Here is a 26,075-nt window from a genome sequence, read left to right as displayed (position 1 = left end):
TAAGTGATATCTATCATTCTTGTTTTATATACATGATTTTGGTATCTTTCGATATAGCAGCATAAGAAAAGGGGAAGTGTGTGTGTCTAACTGTATTTGAGCACAGAAGGAAAAAAAAATAGAGGAAGCCGTTTAAAATTTTTTACTCTTCTTAAAGTTTTCCTTCTGTCTTTTTTTCATTTTAAAGGGTTTTTTTTTTTATTTTTTTTTAGCTTCCAAAAATTTTCCTTTCTATCTCTGTTTTTAAAAAAAAAAAAAAAAAGTTTTTTCTTTCTGTATCAAGGTTTTAAGGTTTTTTGGTCGTGCACCAAGGTTTTTTGATGGTTTTCTTTTCTTTTGGCTTCACCTTCTTGCACCAACTTTTTGAAGTGTTTCTTTCTTTTTTATTTTTTTTTGTGTTTTTATATACCCATCTGTTTGAAGTTTTTTTTGTTGTCCTTTTTATTTTTATTTTTGCAATGGGGAATAAGGTGGCTAGGCAACAGGAGAGTCTTTTACTTCCTGATGAGAAAACGGCCCCTCAGAGAGTGGCAAAACACGAAGGTGTTAAGTATGTGAAGAAGTTTAGAAGGTATAAAGTATGTGAAATCCATAAGAATGGCAGACTTCAAGCTGCGGAATGGCATGATGTAGAAAGGAAAATAAGGGAAGTTAGCTGATATTAAATTCCTGGATACTAATACATGGTATAAAGTAGCAGCAGAGCTTACGTCGTTTAGGAGGTACAGAAAGATATGTGAGCAAACCAGGAAATGATTTTTGTGTGTATAAAATGGGGAAAGGTATTAAGCCATCAGCGCCTCCCCATATATTGGGCATGTGCAGTCTGCTTTCAGCAGATTTCATGGTATAGGGAGTTTTTTTTTTGCACATTATGTGGTGAGCCCCGCCCAACCTTTGTACAAGGAGATGACACTGTTGCTCTGACCATGCCATCTCGGGCTACATCAAAGAAGAAGGAATTATCTTCTTGTCTTTCTCCTCCATCTTTCTCCTCTCTATCCTCCTTTTTCTCTGCCACTCTTTCTCTCCTTCTCATCTCTCACTCTACTTTCCTCTCCTCGTTCTCCACACTTTTCTCTTCTATCTCCCTCTCTTCTGGCTTCCGTCACACTAGCAGTATTTGGTCAGTATTTTACATCAGTATTTGTAAGCCAAAACCAGGGGTGGGTGATAAATGCAGAAGTTGTGCATATGTTTCTATAATACTTTTTCTCTAATTGTTCCACTCCTGGTTTTGGCTTACAAATACTGATGTAAAATAGTGACCAAATACTGCTATTGTGACGGCAGCCTCTCTCTCTCTCTCTCTCTCCCTATATCTCTCCTCCACACATCTCTCTCCTCTACTCCTCCTTCTCCTTTTTCTCCACACCTCTTTCCTCCTTCACCCACCCTTTTTCTCCCTCCTTCTTCACTCCCCCACCACACCTATCTCCTCCTGCTCTTCCTTCTACACACCCATCTCCATGCCTCTCTTCTCCGCCTCTTCTCTCTCCCCTCCACACCTCCCATCTTCTCCTCCCTCTGTTCTTTTTTTTCCTGACTCCTCACCTCTTCCTATACACCTTTCATCAACCCCTCCTTCTTCTTCTTCATCTCCTCCTTCTTCTCTGCTGGATCTGTTCTTCTCTGCCCCATATATCTCCTCCTGTTTTGGACTCTTCTTCTTCTGTGTTGCTGGCTGGGCCAACGCCCAATTCAAACAATGTGCTGCTTACAGCACAAGGCACCCCTTCTATGTCCCTGGCACAGTCCAGCCATTGCCAGTTGTGATATCGGGGGAAGAGGGTGAAAATCCACCTACACACAATGCAATAGGCAAACTGTTATGATCAGGTGACCTTGGAGCAGCATGAAAAACTTTCACTGGAGAAGGTGGTAACTATACTGACCGCAAACCCTGATCTTAACACCGCAACTAGAAGTAGCCGTGGGGTGTGCCTAACAAATCCTAGACACCTTGACACAGCCGAAGGACTAAATACCCCTATAGATGGAAATAGGAATTCTACCTTGCCTCAGAGCAGAACCCCAAAGGATAGGCAGCCCCCCACAAATAATGACTATGAGTAGTAGAGGAAAAGACACACGCAGGCAGGAAACAGGATTTAGCAAAAGAGGCCACACTAGCTAAAATAGTAAAGGATAGGACAGAATACTAAGCGGTCAGTATTAAAATCCTTCCAAAAATATCCACAGCAGAAAATACAAAAACTCCACCATCTAACTAAAGATGTGAAGCGTATATCTGCAACTCCAGAGAATCCAACAAGACTGAGAAAACACTGACACAGTCTAAGCTGGACAAGAGAAAACAAATGAATAGCACAGAATATAAGCACACTACATGTGTGCCACAGAAAAAGAAACAGACACTTATCTTTGCTGAATTGGCAGCTAAGCAGGAGAAGCCAGAAAGGGATCCAACACTTCCCAAGAAACATTGACAACTGGAAAGGATTAATGAATCCTGCACACCTAAATATCCCAGTCAGAACTGCAATCAGCAGATACACCTGGCCAGGACTGCGACTCAGAGCCAACTGCATTCCCACCTACAACCACTGGAGGGAACCCAAAAGCAGAATTCACAACAGCAACCCCCAGACACATCAGGCAGCAGACAGCTCAGCCCTGAGTGCAGAGGAGGGAGGACTGATATCATCATCATCTGCTGATAATGTACAACTTCAGCACCGGTCAGAGCTGCCTACATTCACATTAACATAGAACTATAAGCCACAGCTTCAGCAAGGGGGGAGACATCCTCAAACAAAAAGGCAACTTCTAAGTCCAAAATCAGCCAGTGTATGACCCCAGCACACGCTATCACAACTATTCATCTGATGAAGATGAAGAGGGAACATCATACATGCTGCCCAGTACTAGGAAAAGAAACCCACAGGCACCAAGAATGCAGGGGCAGATAGAGGCAACACCATTACACTATGTGCACTTCACCCCAAGTCAGGTGACCAGCATCCTCAACAATCTTCCAGACCCAGGGATGCATCCCTTGCCATTTTACCAAAGAATGCAGCAGAACCAGTGCACATATGCAGCCACCTGGAATAATCTGTGGGCTGTGATGGAGATAAAGGTAGGTGATGCCTTCTGACCAATCATGAAGGAACACTTTAAGCTCTCAGCAGACTTAGATGTACATGCCTGGTAGTCAGGGCCGAAGCTGATTGAACAACTCAGAGAGTGGGCCAAAGGCAGGCTGGCTGGACAGGCCCTCAGCTTACATGACATGAGCCAAGACAAGACAGAGTCTGTAAAGAAGTTTCATGGCAAAGTAATGCAAGTTTTCCAAGACTTGGGCTTCACCATTCATGACCAGATACACAGGCAAATGTTGGCACAGGCCTTTGTGCATGGACTGAGACAGCCAATCAGGAAACCACTGATAGTGGCTAGGCCCGAGAACAGGTCAATAACAGTGGACTGACCCAGCAAAATGGGTTATGTGCACCTGGGAGACTGTTTATTGCCGATTGTTGCCAAAACTGCCACCATCATAGCGCCACAAAGAGTGCGAAGAAGGAAACGGGTGCCACGCTGCTGAGAACGCCGGAAGAACCGCTGCAGACTCCGGAGAGGAGACACCGAGCTCAACAAGGTTAGCAAAGGGGAGAAGCTATGTCAAAACAGGGGGAAGAAGTGGTGGCAGATGCAGCCACAGCCCTTGTAGTGCCCCAAGACCTTCGGGTTGGATGCAGCCGCTGGTCTCATGGCACCCCCGGGCCTCGCCACGGATGCACCTGAAGGCCCCATCTTACCATCAGGCCCCGCAGGGCCCACAGCTTCAATCAGCAGGCCGGACCCCACTGCCGCTACAGTGCCCATCATGCTGTTGTCCACAGTAGCCAAAGGGATTGAGTCCCAACCAGAGTGCAGAAGACAGCCCCTCTCATGGTGACTACTAACCTGGAACCGCGACCACCCTACAAAGACAGAAGAAGTGTCAAGTGTTACAACTGTGGCGAGTTTGGCCATTTCCGGAAAAAGTGCAGAGCACCCATGCAACCCAAGAGTTGTTCCAGAGAAACAGGTCAAGGAAGAAGTACAGAAGGCAGTGAAGTACCCCGTCCATCGGACAGGGGCAAGCAAGCCAGGTCCGCAAGACACTATGCTCCTGACTAGGGTTGAGCGAAACGGGTCGTTCATTTTCAAAAGTCGCCGACTTTTGGCAAAGTCGGGTTTCATGAAACCCGATCCGACCCCTGTGCGGGGTCGGCCATGCGGTACGCGACTTTCGCGCCAAAGTCGCGTTTCAATTACGCGAAAAGCGCCATTTCTCAGCCAATGAAGGTAAACGCATAGTGTGGGCAGCGTGATGACATAGGTCCTGGTCCCCACCATCTTAGAGAAGGGCATTGCAGTGATTGGCTTGCTGTCTGCGGCGTCACAGGGGCTATAAAGGGGCGTTCCCGCCGACCGCCATGTTACTGCTGCTGATCTGAGCTTAGGGAGAGGTTGCTGCCGCTTCGTCAGAAGCAGGGATAGCGTTAGGCAGGGTCCATTAACCACCAAACCGCTTGTGCTGTAGCGATTTCCACTGCCCAACACCACCTTCGGTGTGCAGGGACAGTGGAAGCTACATTTTTTTTTTTTTTTCCCTCAGTGCTGTAGCTCATTGGGCTGCCCTAGAAGGCTCCCTGATAGCTGCATTGCTGTGTGTACGCCGCTGTGCAAACCAACTGCTTTTTTCAAAGCACAAATCCTCTTGTTCCTTCCTTTCTGCACAGCTATCTTTTTGGTTTGTACACACTTTTTATTTAATTTGTGCATCAGTCCACTCCTTATTGCTGCCTGCCATACCTGGCTGAGATTACTGCAGGGAGATAGTAATTGAAGGACACTCCCTGTTTTTTTTTTTTTTTTTTTTTGTGGGAGATTAAGATTGACATTTCTGCTAGAGTGCCATCCCTGTCTGTGTCATCTCTCACTCAGTGGGCCATAGAAAGCCTATTTATTTTTTTGCTTGATTTGGGTTATAAAATCTACCTGAAAAAATCACTACATCAATCAGTGGGAGAAAAATACTGGCCTCAGGGCTTGTGTGCCACTCTTGACTCCTGTGTGCATCATCACTCACTCAGTGGGCCATAGAAAGCCTATTTATTTTTTTGCTTGATTTTGGTTCTAAAATCTACCTGAAAAAATCACTACATCAATCAGTGGGAGAAAAATATTGGCCTCAGGGCTTGTGTGCCACTCCTGACTCCTGTGTGCATCATCACTCACTCAGTGGGCCATAGAAAGCTCATCTTTTTTTTTTTTTGCTTTATTTGGGTTCTAAATTCTACCTGAAAAAATCAATAAATCAATCAGTGGGAGATTAATATTGGCCTTTGGGCTTGTGTGCCAGTCCTAAGCGTGCCATCTCTCTCTCTCAGATAGTGGGCCATAGAAAGCCTATTTATTATTATTTTTTTTTAATGGGTTTATAAATTTTCCCTGGAAAAAAAAAAAAAAGTGGGAGATTAATATTGGCCTCTGGGCTTGTGTGCCAGTCCTGAGCGTGCCATCTCTCTCACAAATAGTGGGCCATAGAAAGCCTATTTATTTATTTTTTTTTGGTTTTATAAATTCTCCCTTAAAAAAAAAGGGAGATTAATATTGGCCTTTGGGCTTGTGTGCCAGTCCTAAGCGTGCCATCTCTCTCTCTCAGATAGTGGGCCATAGAAAGCCTATTTATTTATTTTTTTTTTTAATGGGTTTATAAATTTTCCCTGGAAAAAAAAAAAAAAAGTGGGAGATTAATATTGGCCTCTGGGCTTGTGTGCCAGTCCTGAGCGTGCCATCTCTCTCACGAATAGTGGGCCATAGAAAGCCTATTTATTTATTTTTTTTTGGTTTTATAAATTCTCCCTTAACCCCTTCAAGACCCAGCCTATTTTGACCTTAAAGACCTTAACGTTTTTTGCAATTCTGACCAGTGTCCCTTTATGAGGTAATAACTCAGGAACGCTTCAACGGATCCTAGCGGTTCTGAGATTGTTTTTTCGTGACATATTGGGCTTCATGTTAGTGGTAAATTTAGGTCAATAAATTCTGCATTTATTTGTGATAAACACGGAAATTTGGCGAAAATTTTGAAAATTTCGCAATTTTCACATTTTGAATATTTATTCTGTTAAACCAGAGAGATATGTGACACAAAATAGTTAATAAATAACATTTCCCACATGTTTACTTTACATCAGCACAATTTTGGAAACAAAATTTTTTTTTGTTAGGAAGTTATAAGGGTTAAAATTCGACCAGCGATTTGTCATTTTTACAACGAAATTTACAAAACCATTTTTTTTAGGGACCACCTCACATTTGAAGTCAGTTTGAGGGGTCTATATGGCTGAAAATACCCAAAAGTGACACCATTCTAAAAACTGCACCCCTCAAGGTACTCAAAACCACATTCAAGAAGTTTATTAACCCTTCAGGTGCTTCACAGAAGCAGAAGCAACATGGAAGGAAAAAATGAACATTTAACTTTTTAGTCACAAAAATTATCTTTTAGCAACAATTTTTTTATTTTCCCAATGGTAAAAGGAGAAACTGAACCACGAAAGTTGTTGTCCAATTTGTCCTGAGTACGCTGATACCTCATATGTGGGGGTAAACCACTGTTTTGGCGCACGGCAGGGCTTGGAAGGGAAGGAGCGCCATTTGACTTTTTGAATCAAAAATTGGCTCCACTCTTTAGCGGACACCATGTAACGTTTGGAGAGCCCCCGTGTGCCTAAAAATTGGAGCTCCCCCACAAGTGACCCCATTTTGGAAACTAGACGCCCCAAGGAACTTATCTAGATGCATAGTGAGCACTTTGAACCCCCAGGTGCTTCACAAATTGATCCGTAAAAATGAAAAAGTACTTTTTTTTCGCAAAAAAATTCTTTTAGCCTCAATTTTTTCATTTTCACATGGGCAACAGGATAAAATGGATCCTAAAATGTGTTGGGCAATTTCTCCTGAGTACACCAATACCTCACATGTGGAGGTAAACCACTGTTTGGGCACATGGTAAGGCTCGGAAGGGAAGGAGCGCCATTTGACTTTTTGAATGAAAAATTATTTCCATCGTTAGCGGACACCATGTCGCGTTTGGATAGCTCCTGTGTGCCTAAACATTGGCGCTCCCCCACAAGTGACCCCATTTTGGAAACTAGACCCCCCAAGGAACTAATTTAGATGCCTAGTGTGCACTTTAAACCCTCAGGTGCTTCACAAATTGATCTGTAAAAATGAAAAAGTAATTTTTTTTCACAAAAAAATTCTTTTCGCCTCAATTTTTTCATTTTCACATGGGCAGTAGGATAAAATGGATCATAAAATTTGTTGGGCAATTTCTCCCGAGTACGCCGATACCTCATATGTGGGGGTAAACCACTGTTTGGGCACTCGGCAGGGCTCGGAAGAGAAGGCGCGCCATTTGACTTTTTGAATGGAAAATTAGCTCCAATTGTTAGCGGACACCATGTCGCATTTGGAGAGCCCCTGTGTGCCTAAACATTGGAGCTCCCCCACAAGTGACCCCATTTTGGAAACTAGACCCCCCAAGGAACTTATCTAGATGCATATTGAGCACTTTAAAACCCCAGGTGCTTCACAGAAGTTTATAACGCAGAGCCATGAAAATAAAAAATAATTTTTCTTTCCTCAAAAATGATTTTTTAGCCTGGAATTTCCTATTTTGCCAAGGATAATAGGAGAAATTGGACCCCAAATATTGTTGTCCAGTTTGTCCTGAGTACGCTGTTACCCCATATGTGGGGGTAAACCACTGTTTGGGCGCACGGCAGGGCTCGGAAGGGATGGCACGCCATTTGGCTTTTTAAATGGAAAATTAGCTCCAATCATTAGCGGACACCATGTCACGTTTGGAGAGCCCCTGTGTGCCTAAACATTGGAGATCCCCCAGAAATGACACCATTTTAGAAACTAGACCCCCAAAGGAACTAATCTAGATGTGTGGTGAGGACTTTGAACCCCCAAGTGCTTCACAGAAGTTTATAACGCAGAGCCATGAAAATAAAAAAAAAAATTATTTTCTCAAAAATGATCTTTTAGCCTGCAATTTTTTATTTTCCCAAGGGTAACAGGAGAAATTTGACCCCAAAAGTTGTTGTCCAGTTTCTCCTGAGTACGCTGATACCCCATATGTGGGGGTAAATCACTGTTTGGGCACATGCCGGGGCTCGGAAGTGAAGTAGTGACGTTTTGAAATGCAGACTTTGATGGAATGCTCTGTGGGCGTCACGTTGCATTTGCAGAGCCCCTGATGTGGCTTAACAGTAGAAACCCCCCACAAGTGACCCCATTTTGGAAACTAGACCCCCAAAGGAACTTATCTAGATGTGTGGTGAGCACTTTGAACCCCCAAGTGCTTCATAGAAGTTTATAATGCAGAGCCGTGAAAATAATAAATACGTTTTCTTTCCTCAAAAATAATTATTTAGCCCAGAATTTTTTAATTTTCCCAAGGGTAACAGGAGAAATTTGACCCCAATATTTGTTGTCCAGTTTCTCCTGAGTACGGTGATACCCCATATGTGGGGGTAAACTACTGTTTGGGCACATGCCGGGGCTTGGAATTGAAGTAGTGACGTTTTGAAATGCAGACTTTGATGGAATGCTCTGCGGGCGTCACGTTGCGTTTGCAGAGCCCCTGATGTGCCTAAACAGTAGAAACCCCCCACAAGTGACCCCATTTTGGAAACTAGACCCTAAAAGGAACTTATCTAGATGTGTGGTGAGCACTTTGAACCCCCAAGTGCTTCATAGAAGTTCATAATGCAGAGCCGTGAAAATAATAAATACGTTTTCTTTCCTCAAAAATAATTATTTAGCCCAGAATTTTTTATTTTCCCAAGGGTTACAGGAGAAATTGGACCCCAAAAGTTGTTGTCCAGTTTCTCCTGAGTACGCTGATACCCCATATGTGGGGGTAAACCACTGTTTGGGCACACGTCGGGGCTCAGAAGGGAAGTAGTGACTTTTGAAATGCAGACTTTGATGGAATGGTCTGCGGGTGTCACGTTGCGTTTGCAGAGCCCCTGGTGTGCCTAAACAGTAGAAACCCCCCCCCCAAGTGACCCCATTTTAGAAACTAGACCCCCCAAGGAACTTATCTAGATATGTGGTGAGCACTTTGAACCCCCAAGTGCTTCACAGACGTTTACAACGCAGAGCCGTGAAAATAAAAAATCATTTTTCTTTCCTCAAAAATTATGTTTTAGCAAGCATTTTTTTAGATTCACAAGGGTAACAGGAGAAATTGGACCCCAGTAATTGTTGCGCAGTTTGTCCTGAGTATGCTGGTACCCCATATGTGGGGGTAAACCACTGTTTGGGCACACGTCAGGGCTCGGAAGTGAGGGAGCACCATTTGACTTTTTGAATACGAGATTGGCTGGAATCAATGGTGGCGCCATGTTGCGTTTGGAGACCCCTGATGTGCCTAAACAGTGGAAACCCCTCAATTCTAACTCCAACACACCCCTAACCCTAATCCCAACTGTAGCCATAATCCTAATCACAACCCTAACCCCAACACACCCCTAACCACAACACTAACCCCAACACACCCCTAACCCTAACCACAACCCTAATTCCAACCCTAACCCTAAGGCTATGTGCCCACGTTGCGGATTCGTGTGAGATATTTCCGCACCATTTTTGAAAAATCTGCGGGTAAAAGGCACTGTGTTTTACCTGCGGATTTTCCGCGGATTTCCAGTGTTTTTTGTGCGGATTTCACCTGCGGATTCCTATTGAGGAACAGGTGTAAAACGCTGCGGAATCCGCACAAAGAATTGACATGCTGCGGAAAATACAACGCAGCGTTTCCGCGCGGTATTTTCCGCACCATGGGCACAGCGGATTTGGTTTTTCATATGTTTACATGGTACTGTAAACCTGATGGAACACTGCTGCGAATCCGCAGCCATATCCGCACCGTGTGCACATAGCCTAATTCTATGTGCACACGCTGCGGAAAACGCTGCGGATCCGCAGCAGTTTCCCATGAGTTTACAGTTCAATGTAAACCTATGGGAAACAAAAATCGCTGTACACATGCTGCGGAAAAACTGCACGGAAACGCAGCGGTTTACATTCCGCAGCATGTCACTTCTTTGTGCGGATTCCGCAGCGGTTTTACAACTGCTCCAATAGAAAATCGCAATTGTAAAACCGCAGTGAAATGCGCAGAAAAAAACGCGGTAAATCCGCCATAAATCCGCAGCGGTTTAGCACTGCGGATTTATCAAATCCGCAGCGGAAAAATCCGCAGAGGACCAGAATACGTGTGCACATTCCTAACCCTAACCCTAGCCCTAACCCTAGCCCTAACCCTAACCCTAGCCCTAACCCTACCCCTAACCCTACCCCTAACCCTAACCCTACCCCTAGCCCTAACCCTAACCCTACCCCTAACCCTACCCCTACCCCTAGCCCTAACCTTAACCCTAACCCTACCCCTAACCCTAACCCTACCCCTAACCCTATTCTAACATTAGTGGAAAAAAAAAATGTCTTTATTTTTTTTATTGTCCCTACCTATGGGGGTGACAAAGGGGGGGGTCATTTATTATTTTTTTTATTTTGATTACTGAGATAGATTATATCTCAGTGATCAAAATGCACTTTGGAACGAATCTGCCGGCCGGCAGATTCGGCGGGCGCACTGCGCATGCGCCCGCCATTTTGGAAGATGGCGGCGCCCGGGAGAAGACGGACGGGACCACGGCTGGATCGGTAAGTATGATAGGGTGGGGGGGGACCACGGGGGGGGGATCGGAGCACGGGGGGGGGAATCGGAGCGCGGGAGGGGTGGAACGGAGCGCGGGGGGCGTGGAACGGAGCACGGGGGGGCTGGAATGGAGCACGGGGGGGTGGAACGGAGCACGGGGGGGTGGATCGGAGTGCAGGGGGGGTGATTGGAGCACGGGGGGGTGATTGGAGCACGGGGGGAGCGGACACGAGCACGGGGGGGAGCGGAGCACAGGGCGGAGGGGAGCCGGAGCAGTGTACCGGCCAGATCGGGGGGGTGGGGGGGCGATCGGAGGGGGGGGGGGGGGGCACACTAGTATTTCCAGCCATGGCTGATGATATTTCAGCATCGGCCATGGCTGGATTGTAATATTTCACCCGTTATAATGGGTGAAATATTACAAATCGCTCTGATTGGCTGTTGAAAGTGAAACTGCCAATCAGAGCGATCGTAGCCACGAGGGGGTGAAGCCACCCCCCCTGGGCTAAACTACCACTCCCCCTGTCCCTGCAGATCGAGTGAAATGGGAGTTAACCCTTTCACCCGATCTGCAGGGACGCGATCTTTCCATGACGCCGCATAGGCGTCATGGGTCGGAATGGCACCGACTTTCATGACGCCTACGTGGCGTCATGGGTCGGGAAGGGGTTAAAAAAAAAGGGAGATTAATATTGGCCTTTGGGCTTGTGTGCCAGTCCTAAGCGTGCCATCTCTCTCTCTCAGATAGTGGGCCATAGAAAGCCTATTTATTTATTTTTTTTTTTAATGGGTTTATAAATTTTCCCTGGAAAAAAAAAAAAAGTGGGAGATTAATATTGGCCTCTGGGCTTGTGTGCCAGTCCTGAGCGTGCCATCTCTCTCACAAATAGTGGGCCATAGAAAGCCTATTTATTTATTTTTTTTTGGTTTTATAAATTCATACATACAGTATACTTAGATCATCACCAAGAGGCTTTTAAACATCATCCGTCTGGAATATCAGAGAAGCAATGCCAAGACAGTGAACCCCTGGGAGATTACCTACACTGCATGGGCGTCCCCAATTATGCAGGTATCAGCACACTCAGGGTTGGCGTCAACACCCGGCGTACCTGGGCAAATGCCGGGGCCCTGGCGAGACGGGGGGCCCATTTATGGTAGTACACACTGTCACTGTCTACATCGCTGCTGTGTGGGTACAGTGATCAAATCCCTCATTATACCTGGTGCCCGCCGTCACCTCGGCAGCAGGGGGCAGACAACAGAGCTCTGTCTGAGCCGTTTCGCTGGCGCCTGGTGCTGCGCAGCTGCAATAGCAGCAATACTCACCTCCGCCGGCCCGTCACCATGGATACACAATACAGAGAGAGTCACTTCCGGGCGGCGCTGGGTCATCTGTCCTGTTACTTCCTGTCGGCTTGTCATCCTAAGCGCAAGAAGACAGAGCCACCATCCAGGACAAGAGGACAGGTCTAGCAGCGCCAAGCAGGAGAAGACGAGCAGCAGCTGCAGTGAGTGAGGAGGTGCACGGTCGGTGCCGTCTCCTGTGTGTCCACAACGAGGGCGACAGGCCGGCGAAGGCTAGCAGCAGTGACTGTGAGTGAGTGACTCGTCTTCGGTGATGGTCCCCGACCCCAACGCTGCGCATTGCGGGGGCTGGGAGGGGGGAATGAATCGGAATGGGATGCAGGCAGCCTGCTGCTGACTGTGCCTGTGTCTGCTATGTGACTGACCCTTTTACTTTCCAAATCTGATCTCAGCCAGTGTCACCCATTTTAGGTGTTGCCGCGGTTATATACTACGTCACGGGGCTGTGCTGTGTTGTGTTATATACTGCGTGCGTGGGCTGTGTGTTATTATGACACACAGCCCACGCACACAGTATACAACACACAGCCCACGCACGCAGTATATAACACTGTTATATACTGCGTGCGTAGGCTGTGTGTTATATACTGCGTGCGTGGGCTGTGTGTTATATACTGCGTGCGTGGGCTGTGTGTTATATACTGCGTGTGTGGGCTGTGTGTTATATACTGTGTGCGTGGGCTGTGTGTTATATACTGCGTGCGTGGGCTGTGTGTTATATACTGCATGCATGGGCTGTGGGTTATATACTGCGTGCGTGGGCTGTGTTATATACTGCGTGCGTGGGCTGTGTTATATACTGCGTGGGCTGTTAGTGTGTTATATACAGCGTGGCGTGGGCTGATTCTTATCTGTGCATCATGAATCGTGGTATGTGTTAAAGGGGGGGCCCACTGAGACTCTTTCGCCCGGGGCCCTCAAAAACCTGGAGCTGGCCCTGTATATATATATGATAGAAATATATATATATATATATATATATATATATATATATATATATATATATCATGTAGATCGCACTTGCATGTATATGCAGCGCCCCAGAGATCTGGTCGTTGCAGTATGACACTCTGCCACTAAGGGGAGTGATGGTACGTCTGATGGCACTGAAGGAATTCTACTGACCAGGTATCACCAGCACACATTACACTTCACACTCCGGCCACTAGGGGGAGAAAAAGGCTTTATTTATTGGGCCACTCCTCACACTGGTAAAACTAGGGGTTGGATAGGAAGTTAGTCAGAAGCTCACTGGGTTGGATTCAGGCAACATCCCGTGGCAGGGGGTGTTGCAGGGAGAAGACACAGGGGGTCCCTGTCAGGCGTGGGAACCTGGCAGGTGCCTAGTGAACAGAGCAGAACGTAACGGAACCGCGCCTGCACACCCTGCGGCGGTATCCTAAGAGAGAGACACGAAGGGAAGGATATTGTGGAACAGTGAGAAATGAGATCAAGCACAAAGGAGAACCAGTAGGAGTCGTGCCGTGAGACCGAGGCAACATCCTACTGAGGCGCGTAGCCGGTGGCCGGAACACCGCGGGAGTAACTGACTTTAGGCTTTACTTCGAACTCCGCAGGACAGTTAATTATAGGTTGGCTGTCTACCTTAAATTTCCTACGAAGACATAGGGGGCAACGCATGGAGAGGGGCGTCTCTAGGGTCCCGGAAGAGCTCCGAGCCTTCCCGTCATACGGGTGCATCCTAGCCATAACATACCTGGGGGACGAGAAACTAGTAACATCTGGAACAAGCAAGAGAGAATTAGAAAAAACGAACGAGAACAGCAGTTGTGAGGACTATTCCGAATGCTCTGCAGGGTAGCACTACAACACACAGGCACTAGTGGTAGGCACTGATTTCCACTTGCAAAGGGAACTCTGGATGTGCCCATCGGACCGGGTCTAGCCACCGTGACAGCCTCAGAACCGAATCAGAGCGGCCCGGTACAGAGAACTCGTGGCCCTGTGTCTGGGGGCGCTCCAACTTGGCGTCACGAACAGGATCATGCTTAAGCCTGAGAAGCAGGTCATGTGTGCCTTGGAATTGTGATTGAAATGTGTTTCGACTGTGATTTATTGCAAGGACTGTGTATTGCTGATTGTCGCATGATTCCCGCCAAAACCGCCGCCATTGCTGTGCCACGAGGAGTGCAGGAGAAGAAGGAGGGCGTGACATGGGAGGAGATTGCGAAAGCGGCGCGAAAAGTAGCGACTGCCCCCTCCGACTACGGCTGCTGGATGACGAGCTAAGGAATGGAGGAGCTCAAACCCCAGAAAATGGCGGAGCCTCGTGTGTGTGGCGCTGCAGACCAAGGAGCAGAGCTGACAACCAGTGGGTACCTGAACGACGACGAAGTGACCCGGGATCACCGCAGCACAGCGGAGCTGAACCAGGACTTGCCGTCACAGGGGAACCCCGATCCCCTGGAATTGCCGGAGGAGGCATCGGACCACCCGACTCCAGACGGGGGGTCGGCGACGGTGAGGAAATGGAAGTCAGAGCTGTGCTGGAAGATCGCCCAGGGGGAGCCGTGGTCAGGGCCGCAGCGGACTCCAGTGTCCTCGTCAGCGGAGCCGACCGACATCGGTGGAACCACATCAGACGCAGGTACCAAAAGCGACCCTGCCCCACCGACCGCTCCGGCTCCGGTGACCGCTCCCCAGCCCATTGATGACTGGTCTCCCGCTACTGAGATTGTGGTGGCGGCCCTTTACGCCATGAAGGGGATACTGCCCCCGCTGCCGACACCTCTGGGTAAGCCAATAGACGTGAGTCCCAGGGGGGTGGTCTTTGAATGGGACGCTCCCCGGTTCCAACCAGACGGGTCCCGACAGGAGGGCTCCTACTTCATCAGGCTCACCTGGGATCAGTACAGACGAAGCTTAATTTCACAATGGGAAGACCGGGAACGAATGGAACAGACTGTCCGACCAGAGGAACGGGTGCCCCTCGTCAATTGCTGCCCTGAGAGTTTGGTGAAACAGGGGATTGTGCTGGCCTTCCACCGGGGTAGGGGTTGCGGCTTCATATTAGAACCAGGGCTGCTGACTGAAGTCTTTGTGACCAGCTGTAATGTGGAACCCCAGTCCCACAGTGTACCTCCACTCCGAAACTTGTACAGAGGGAACCATGTGACCTACTCCCGCCACTGGAGTGAGCGAGGGTGGTATGCCAAGAGAGTCAAACGCTGCGCGCTCGTGGTCGCGCCATCTACGGTCACGACCGAAACTGGTGGCGGAACTCCACTGACCCCTGACCCCACAGGACCCAGCACTACCATCCCGGTGTGTGGTGTCCTGCTTGCGGAGTCTGCCACTGGCATCACCGCTCGCACTCAGACCGCTGCTGGTCCGATGAAGACGGTGCTAGACGGCAGCACAGAGCCAGACCTTCCCTGGCTGGGACGTGGTCACCACCGGCTGATGTCGCGTCACCTATTACAGCACTAAACCTCGAAACCCCGACAAATGTAAATAGTTAACCTGTTCCTGCTTTTGCTGCTTTAAACCCATCCAGGGTTATTTCTTAAAGGGATCCCTTTGTTGACCCGGGATCCCTACTGTTTTACATTTCTCTTTCTATTTCCTTTTGCACAAGTTTATCGTTGTTTTCAAAGACTGCCGGATCATGAACAGTGAATGATTCCAAAACTGTTTTGTATATAGTTTGCACTTTCTTAAATGTGCTCCCTACTGGTTTTACAAAAGAGAGAAGACTTTGCGAAGATAATGCTTTTGGACATGACGCAGAAGGTCTTGCTGTCATTGGACTTGCAGACAGAGAGAATCTGCACTACCTCCTAGAGACTCGGCTCCCTCTTAAAGGGAATGTTTACATGTTACCTTGGGACAGGTTGAAATGTTGATAATGTTGAAATTTAGAACAGTTTGATAATGTTGATAGAGATTGAGGACAGGAAAGATTGAAAGTGAACCCATAGGGGTTAGAGAGAGAGTCCTCCTGAGAACCGTAGAATGACAGTTGGTTGTTGGAAGAGAAACAATGACAGTAGGCCCAGCCCGGGAGCTAGGCGGTCCTGCATTGGGGAAGCTAGAAAGAAAAGTTGAGTTATTTTATAGTATTTTATAGTAGGCCTTTAGTGGGTTCAGCTTATACGCCCTTAAAGGAAAAGTTAAATTATTGTTCAGAATTTGCACTTAGTAGAATAACCGGCTGGGTGAAAAGAGTTATTTATAGTCATAATGTTATTTAAAAATATTTAATCCTGTTTCTGTTTGTAACGTTCAAGTGTCCTCACCTCCCATAAAGGGAAGCATTGTTCTATTTACTTGTTTTAAGCATTTCAAAAATTTTGTATGTCTTTTGCTGAAATGTATTGTTGTTCTTCTTCCCAGTCCAGGAGTACTGGATTTAACTGGGGGGGAGTGCAGCGCCCCAGAGATCTGGTCATTGCAGTATGACACTCTGCCACTAAGGGGAGTGATGGTACGTCTGATGGCACTGAAGGAATTCTACTGACCAGGTATCATTAGCACACATTACACTTCACACTCCGGCCACCAGGGGGAGAAAAAGGCTTTATTTATTGGGCCACTCCTCACACTGGTAAAACTAGGGGTTGGATAGGAAGTTAGTCAGAAGCTCACTGGGTTGGATTCAGGCAACATCCCGTGGCAGGGGGTGTTGCAGGGAGAAGACACAGGGGGTCCCTGTCAGGCGTGGGAACCTGGCAGGTGCCTAGCAAACAGAGCAGAACATAACGGAACCGCGCCTGCACACCCTGCGGCGGTATCCTAAGAGAGAGACACGAAGGGAAGGATATTGTGGAACAGTGAGAAACGAGACCAAGCACAAAGGAGAACCAGTAGGAGTCGTGCTGTGAGACCGAGGCAACATCCTACTGAGGCGCGTAGCCAGTGGCTGGAACACCGCGGGAGTAACTGACTCTAGGCCTTACTTCGAACTCCGCAGGACAGTTAAATATAGGTTGGCTGTCTACCTTAAATTTCCTACGAAGACATAGGGGGCAACGCGTGGAGAGGGGCGTCTCTAGGGTCCCGGAAGAGCTCCGAGCCTTCCCGTCATACGGGTGCGTCCTAGCCATAACATACCTGGGGGACGAGAAACTAGTAACATCTGGAACAAGGGAGAGAGAATTAGAAAGAACGAAAGAACAAGAACAGCAGTTGTGAGGACTATTCCGAATGCTCAGCAGGGTAGCACTACAACACACAGGCGCTAGTAGTAGGAACTGATTTCCACCTGCAAAGGGAACTCTGGATGTGCCCATCGGACCCGACGGTCTCAGAAAGCCCTGTTAATCGTGCTCTGGATTGAGGATCCTGAAGTCTTCAGTAAAGAGGTAAAGAGACTGCAACCTTGTGTCCTCATTATTGACTGCACCTCACACCATCACCATCTACCTTACTGGGAAGCCCTGGGGACATACTTCACCTGTGAGAAGGTATACCATCCAGCTGCCATTCCATCACCCCAGCGGACCCCACAGCTGCGTCGGTCACCCTAACTGAATACCACAGGTGGCGTCACGAAACCTTGACAGACTCCCATCACCCTTTTACTGGACGCCCCTTAGCAGGGTCACGGACCGGGTCTAGCCACCGTGACAGCCTCAGAACCGAATCAGAAAGGCCCGATACCGAGAACTCGTGGCCCTGTGTCTGGGGGCGCTCCAACTACTCCTCTATAATCATATATACACTATAATCAATTGGTTAAAATGGCTGACATAAACTGATATAAGCCAGACAGACTTTATGGGGTTTTCCAGGCAAAAGAAGAACAACGCCAGATGTATTAAGTGCTGATGAGATGTCTCAACTTTGTTCTAGATGCAGACAGCTCAATTTTAGTTGCTTAATCAGCATTCATATGTGCATTAATCACAATATTCCATATATATTTAGATAACCAATAGCCGAGGAGCTAGACAATATGGTAATTAACTAACCACCCCTAACCACTCCTTTCTATATGCAAAAATAAAACTATATATGTACAATAAATGGTCAGTATTGATGGAATGTTATTGACACAATGGTGTGCAGTCTCATTCCTTGAGCACTCAAAATACTCAGTCTTATTGGGAACAGCCGCAGCACACACAGGAATAGATTTATCCAAACCAAATTCCCATAACAACTGGCGCCTACTGCGAGGCATGGATGAAACACACAGGGGACCCTGCTGACCAGAGAGACGGAGGTGTTGGCTACGGCCTTGGTTCACGGGATGGAGACTGCGCAGCTCCATAAGTAAGGTAAGAAAATGTTATCATCTTACCTGAAAGTCCCCTGTGCCCAGTCCGGGTCAATACTTCTTGCCGGTCAGGTGTGGTCACCACCGCATTCCCAGGTAGTGTAAAAAGTCCAAGCCCATATCCAAAACCCTGGGATCAAGGTGTCTGCTGTGTGCTGTGTATGTGTTCCATGTTTGTGTAAGATCCGGGAGACAGTTGGATGGAACGGTGACTGTTTTGCTTGTGGTTGCTGGGTAACAGACCGCAGGAGGTCAAATCGCTCGATAAGTTATTGCAGGATTCCCATGCATAGGAGGGACAGGTAGTTCCGGGGCAGATTATTATTATTATTATAGGTGGCTCCAGGCTCCAGGCATGGGTAGTGATAACTTAGAGGGCTACTGCAGATTCCCCAAGTGCCGGCGATCCAGTCAGGATGACTGGACCGGGGTGGTAGATTTCCCGCTTGTTGTGTTTCTCACTCAGATGGCCTGGGCACAGGTGTGCCCAGTGCGATTGGCAGTAGTCTGTTCCCAGAGCAACTTGCACGTGTCACATAATAATAAAAAGGGCATCTCCCGGACGTCTGTATCTGTTCTGTTTGAGTCACGTATTGCTGCTTTAAGAGCATACAATTGTATAGAGAAGTTTTTTTCTCTTTTTACTTCCCTTCTGCTGCTAAAAAGATATATCCATTATAAATCACACTGTCACCTCTGTTTTTTGCAAGATTCCCTGTCTCGACATTCTGAATAGTGCTAAAGTGTAGCCATTTTTGAAGAAGTGAAACTAAGTGATATCTATCATTCTTGTTTTATATACATGATTTTGGTATCTTTCGATATAGCAGCATAAGAAAAGGGGAAGTGTGTGTGTCTAACTGTATTTGAGCACAGAAGGAAAAAAAAAATAGAGGAAGCCGTTTAAAATTTTTTACTCTTCTTAAAGTTTTCCTTCTGTCTTTTTTTCATTTTAAAGGGTTTTTTTTTTTTAGTTTTTTTTAGCTTCCAAAAATTTTCCTTTCTATCTCTGTTTTTAAAAAAAAAAAAAAAAAGTTTTTTCTTTCTGTATCAAGGTTTTAAGGTTTTTTGGTCGTGCACCAAGGTTTTTTGATGGTTTTCTTTTCTTTTGGCTTCACCTTCTTGCACCAACTTTTTGAAGTGTTTCTTTCTTTTTTATTTTTTTTTGTGTTTTTATATACCCATCTGTTTGAAGTTTTTTTTGTTGTCCTTTTTATTTTTATTTTTGCAATGGGGAATAAGGTGGCTAGGCAACAGGAGAGTCTTTTACTTCCTGATGAGAAAACGGCCCCTCAGAGAGTGGCAAAACACGAAGGTGTTAAGTATGTGAAGAAGTTTAGAAGGTATAAAGTATGTGAAATCCATAAGAATGGCAGACTTCAAGCTGCGGAATGGCATGATGTAGAAAGGAAAATAAGGGAAGTTAGCTGATATTAAATTCCTGGATACTAATACATGGTATAAAGTAGCAGCAGAGCTTACGTCGTTTAGGAGGTACAGAAAGATATGTGAGCAAACCAGGAAATGATTTTTGTGTGTATAAAATGGGGAAAGGTATTAAGCCATCAGCGCCTCCCCATATATTGGGCATGTGCAGTCTGCTTTCAGCAGATTTCATGGTATAGGGAGTTTTTTTTTTGCACATTATGTGGTGAGCCCCGCCCAACCTTTGTACAAGGAGATGACACTGTTGCTCTGACCATGCCATCTCGGGCTACATCAAAGAAGAAGGAATTATCTTCTTGTCTTTCTCCTCCATCTTTCTCCTCTCTATCCTCCTTTTTCTCTGCCACTCTTTCTCTCCTTCTCATCTCTCACTCTACTTTCCTCTCCTCGTTCTCCACACTTTTCTCTTCTATCTCCCTCTCTTCTGGCTTCCGTCACACTAGCAGTATTTGGTCAGTATTTTACATCAGTATTTGTAAGCCAAAACCAGGGGTGGGTGATAAATGCAGAAGTTGTGCATATGTTTCTATAATACTTTTTCTCTAATTGTTCCACTCCTGGTTTTGGCTTACAAATACTGATGTAAAATAGTGACCAAATACTGCTATTGTGACGGCAGCCTCTCTCTCTCTCTCTCTCTCCCTATATCTCTCCTCCACACATCTCTCTCCTCTACTCCTCCTTCTCCTTTTTCTCCACACCTCTTTCCTCCTTCACCCACCCTTTTTCTCCCTCCTTCTTCACTCCCCCACCACACCTATCTCCTCCTGCTCTTCCTTCTACACACCCATCTCCATGCCTCTCTTCTCCGCCTCTTCTCTCTCCCCTCCACACCTCCCATCTTCTCCTCCCTCTGTTCTTTTTTTTCCTGACTCCTCACCTCTTCCTATACACCTTTCATCAACCCCTCCTTCTTCTTCTTCATCTCCTCCTTCTTCTCTGCTGGATCTGTTCTTCTCTGCCCCATATATCTCCTCCTGTTTTGGACTCTTCTTCTTCTGTGTTGCTGGCTGGGCCAACGCCCAATTCAAACAATGTGCTGCTTACAGCACAAGGCACCCCTTCTATGTCCCTGGCACAGTCCAGCCATTGCCAGTTGTGATATCGGGGGAAGAGGGTGAAAATCCACCTACACACAATGCAATAGGCAAACTGTTATGATCAGGTGACCTTGGAGCAGCATGAAAAACTTTCACTGGAGAAGGTGGTAACTATACTGACCGCAAACCCTGATCTTAACACCGCAACTAGAAGTAGCCGTGGGGTGTGCCTAACAAATCCTAGACACCTTGACACAGCCGAAGGACTAAATACCCCTATAGATGGAAATAGGAATTCTACCTTGCCTCAGAGCAGAACCCCAAAGGATAGGCAGCCCCCCACAAATAATGACTATGAGTAGTAGAGGAAAAGACACACGCAGGCAGGAAACAGGATTTAGCAAAAGAGGCCACACTAGCTAAAATAGTAAAGGATAGGACAGGATACTAAGCGATCAGTATTAAAATCCTTCCAAAAATATCCACAGCAGAAAATACAAAAACTCCACCATCTAACTAAAGATGTGAAGCGTATATCTGCAACTCCAGAGAATCCAACAAGACTGAGAAAACACTGACACAGTCTAAGCTGGACAAGAGAAAACAAATGAATAGCACAGAATATAAGCACACTACATGTGTGCCACAGAAAAAGAAACAGACACTTATCTTTGCTGAATTGGCAGCTAAGCAGGAGAAGCCAGAAAGGGATCCAACACTTCCCAAGAAACATTGACAACTGGCAAGGATTAATGAATCCTGCACACCTAAATATCCCAGTCAGAACTGCAATCAGCAGATACACCTGGCCAGGACTGCGACTCAGAGCCAACTGCATTCCCACCTACAACCACTGGAGGGAACCCAAAAGCAGAATTCACAACAGCAACCCCCAGACACATCAGGCAGCAGACAGCTCAGCCCTGAGTGCAGAGGAGGGAGGACTGATATCATCATCATCTGCTGATAATGTACAACTTCAGCACCGGTCAGAGCTGCCTACATTCACATTAACATAGAACTATAAGCCACAGCTTCAGCAAGGGGGGAGACATCCTCAAACAAAAAGGCAACTTCTAAGTCCAAAATCAGCCAGTGTATGACCCCAGCACACGCTATCACAACTATTCATCTGATGAAGATGAAGAGGGAACATCATACATGCTGCCCAGTACTAGGAAAAGAAACCCGCAGGCACCAAGAATGCAGGGGCAGATAGAGGCAACACCATTACACTATGTGCACTTCACCCCAAGTCAGGTGACCAGCATCCTCAACAATCTTCCAGACCCAGGGATGCATCCCTTGCCATTTTACCAAAGAATGCAGCAGAACCAGTGCACATATGCAGCCACCTGGAATAATCTGTGGGCTGTGATGGAGATAAAGGTAGGTGATGCCTTCTGACCAATCATGAAGGAACACTTTAAGCTCTCAGCAGACTTAGATGTACATGCCTGGTAGTCAGGGCCGAAGCTGATTGAACAACTCAGAGAGTGGGCCAAAGGCAGGCTGGCTGGACAGGCCCTCAGCTTACATGACATGAGCCAAGACAAGACAGAGTCTGTAAAGAAGTTTCATGGCAAAGTAATGCAAGTTTTCCAAGACTTGGGCTTCACCATTCATGACCAGATACACAGGCAAATGTTGGCACAGGCCTTTGTGCATGGACTGAGACAGCCAATCAGGAAACCACTGATAGTGGCTAGGCCCGAGAACAGGTCAATAACAGTGGACTGACCCAGCAAAATGGGTTATGTGCACCTGGGAGACTGTTTATTGCCGATTGTTGCCAAAACTGCCACCATCATAGCGCCACAAAGAGTGCGAAGAAGGAAACGGGTGCCACGCTGCTGAGAACACCGGAAGAACCGCTGCAGACTCCGGAGAGGAGACACCGAGCTCAACAAGGTTAGCAAAGGGGAGAAGCTATGTCAAAACAGGGGGAAGAAGTGGTGGCAGATGCAGCCACAGCCCTTGTAGTGCCCCAAGACCTTCGGGTTGGATGCAGCCGCTGGTCTCATGGCACCCCCGGGCCTCGCCACGGATGCACCTGAAGGCCCCATCTTACCATCAGGCCCCGCAGGGCCCACAGCTTCAATCAGCAGGCCGGACCCCACTGCCGCTACAGTGCCCATCATGCTGTTGTCCACAGTAGCCAAAGGGATTGAGTCCCAACCAGAGTGCAGAAGACAGCCCCTCTCATGGTGACTACTAACCTGGAACCGCGACCACCCTACAAAGACAGAAGAAGTGTCAAGTGTTACAACTGTGGCGAGTTTGGCCATTTCCGGAAAAAGTGCAGAGCACCCATGCAACCCAAGAGTTGTTCCAGAGAAACAGGTCAAGGAAGAAGTACAGAAGGCAGTGAAGTACCCCATCCATCGGACAGGGGCAAGCAAGCCAGGTCCGCAAGACACTATGCTCCTGACTAGGGTTGAGCGAAACGGGTCGTTCATTTTCAAAAGTCGCCGACTTTTGGCAAAGTCGGGTTTCATGAAACCCGATCCGACCCCTGTGCGGGGTCGGCCATGCGGTACGCGACTTTCGCGCCAAAGTCGCGTTTCAATTACGCGAAAAGCGCCATTTCTCAGCCAATGAAGGTAAACGCATAGTGTGGGCAGCGTGATGACATAGGTTCTGGTTCCCACCATCTTAGAGAAGGGCATTGCAGTGATTGGCTTGCTGTCTGCGGCGTCACAGGGGCTATAAAGGGGCGTTCCCGCCGACCGCCATGTTACTGCTGCTGATCTGAGCTTAGGGAGAGGTTGCTGCCGCTTCGTCAGAAGCAGGGATAGCGTTAGGCAGGGTCCATTAACCACCAAACCGCTTGTGCTGTAGCGATTTCCACTGCCCAACACCACCTTCGGTGTGCAGGGACAGTGGAAGCTACATTTTTTTTTTTTTTTTCCCTCAGCGCTGTAGCTCATTGGGCTGCCCTAGAAGGCTCCCTGATAGCTGCATTGCTGTGTGTACGCCGCTGTGCAAACCAACTGCTTTTTTCAAAGCACAAATCCTCTTGTTCCTTCCTTTCTGCACAGCTATCTTTTTGGTTTGTACACACTTTTTATTTAATTTGTGCATCAGTCCACTCCTTATTGCTGCCTGCCATACCTGGCTGAGATTACTGCAGGGAGATAGTAATTGAAGGACACTCCCTGTTTTTTTTTTTTTTTTTGTGGGAGATTAAGATTGACATTTCTGCTAGAGTGCCATCCCTGTCTGTGTCATCTCTCACTCAGTGGGCCATAGAAAGCCTATTTATTTTTTTGCTTGATTTGGGTTATAAAATCTACCTGAAAAAATCACTACATCAATCAGTGGGAGAAAAATATTGGCCTCAGGGCTTGTGTGCCACTCTTGACTCCTGTGTGCATCATCACTCACTCAGTGGGCCATAGAAAGCCTATTTATTTTTTTGCTTGATTTTGGTTCTAAAATCTACCTGAAAAAATCACTACATCAATCAGTGGGAGAAAAATATTGGCCTCAGGGCTTGTGTGCCACTCCTGACTCCTGTGTGCATCATCACTCACTCAGTGGGCCATAGAAAGCTCATTTTTTTTTTTTTTTTTGCTTTATTTGGGTTCTAAATTCTACCTGAAAAAATCAATAAATCAATCAGTGGGAGATTAATATTGGCCTTTGGGCTTGTGTGCCAGTCCTAAGCGTGCCATCTCTCTCTCTCAGATAGTGGGCCATAGAAAGCCTATTTATTATTTTTTTTTTTAATGGGTTTATAAATTTTCCCTGGAAAAAAAAAAAAAAAGTGGGAGATTAATATTGGCCTCTGGGCTTGTGTGCCAGTCCTGAGCGTGCCATCTCTCTCACAAATAGTGGGCCATAGAAAGCCTATTTATTTATTTTTTTTTGGTTTTATAAATTCTCCCTTAAAAAAAAAGGGAGATTAATATTGGCCTTTGGGCTTGTGTGCCAGTCCTAAGCGTGCCATCTCTCTCTCTCAGATAGTGGGCCATAGAAAGCCTATTTATTTTTTTTTTTTTTTAATGGGTTTATAAATTTTCCCTGGAAAAAAAAAAAAAAAGTGGGAGATTAATATTGGCCTCTGGGCTTGTGTGCCAGTCCTGAGCGTGCCATCTCTCTCACGAATAGTGGGCCATAGAAAGCCTATTTATTTATTTTTTTTTGGTTTTATAAATTCTCCCTTAAAAAAAAGGGAGATTAATATTGGCCTTTGGGCTTGTGTGCCAGTCCTAAGCGTGCCATCTCTCTCTCTCAGATAGTGGGCCATAGAAAGCCTATTTATTTTTTTTTTTTTTTAATGGGTTTATAAATTTTCCCTGGAAAAAAAAAAAAAGTGGGAGATTAATATTGGCCTCTGGGCTTGTGTGCCAGTCCTGAGCGTGCCATCTCTCTCACAAATAGTGGGCCATAGAAAGCCTATTTATTTATTTTTTTTTGGTTTTATAAATTCTCCCTTAAAAAAAAAGGGAGATTAATATTGGCCTTTGGGCTTGTGTGCCAGTCCTAAGCGTGCCATCTCTCTCTGTCTCTCAGATAGTGGGCCATAGAAAGCCTATTTATTATTTTTTTTATTGGGTTTATAAATTTTCCCTGGAACAAAAAAAAAAAAGTGGGAGATAAATATTGGCCTCTGGGCTTGTGTGCCACTCCTGACTCCTGTGTGCTTCATCTCTCACTCAGTGGGCCATAGAAAGCCTTTTTTTGTTTTATTTGTTTTCTAAATTCTCCCTGAAAAAATCATTTTATTTTCTTTGGTTTCTAAATTCTTCCTGAAAAAATCATTTTATTCTATTTTTTTTTTCCTAAAGTCTCCCTGAAAAAAAAAAAAAAAAAAAAACAAATCAGTGGGAGATTAATATTGCCCTTTCTGCTTGTGTGCCAGTCTTGACTCCTGGGTGTGCCATCTCTCTCTCTCTCTCCAATTGTGGGCCATAGAAAGCCTATTATTTTTTTAGCTTGATTTGGGTTCCAAAATCTACCTGAAAAAATCACTACATCAATCAGTGGGAGATAAATATTGGCCTCTGGGCTTGTGTGCCACTCCTGAATCCTGTGTGCGTCATCTCTCACTCAGTGGGCCATAGAAAGCCTTTTTTTGTTTTATTTCTTTTCTAAATTCTCCCTGAAAAAATCATTTTATTTTCTTTGGTTTCTAAATTCTTCCTGAAAAAATCATTTTATTCTATTTTTTTTTTTCCTAAAGTCTCCCTGAAAAAAAAACAAAAAAAAAACA

This window comes from Ranitomeya imitator, chromosome 4 (assembly GCF_032444005.1).
Source record: "Ranitomeya imitator isolate aRanImi1 chromosome 4, aRanImi1.pri, whole genome shotgun sequence".
Classification (NCBI taxonomy): domain Eukaryota; kingdom Metazoa; phylum Chordata; class Amphibia; order Anura; family Dendrobatidae; genus Ranitomeya; species Ranitomeya imitator.
The sequence above is the reverse complement of the archived record's forward strand: the minus strand, read 5'-3'. Positions refer to the sequence as shown.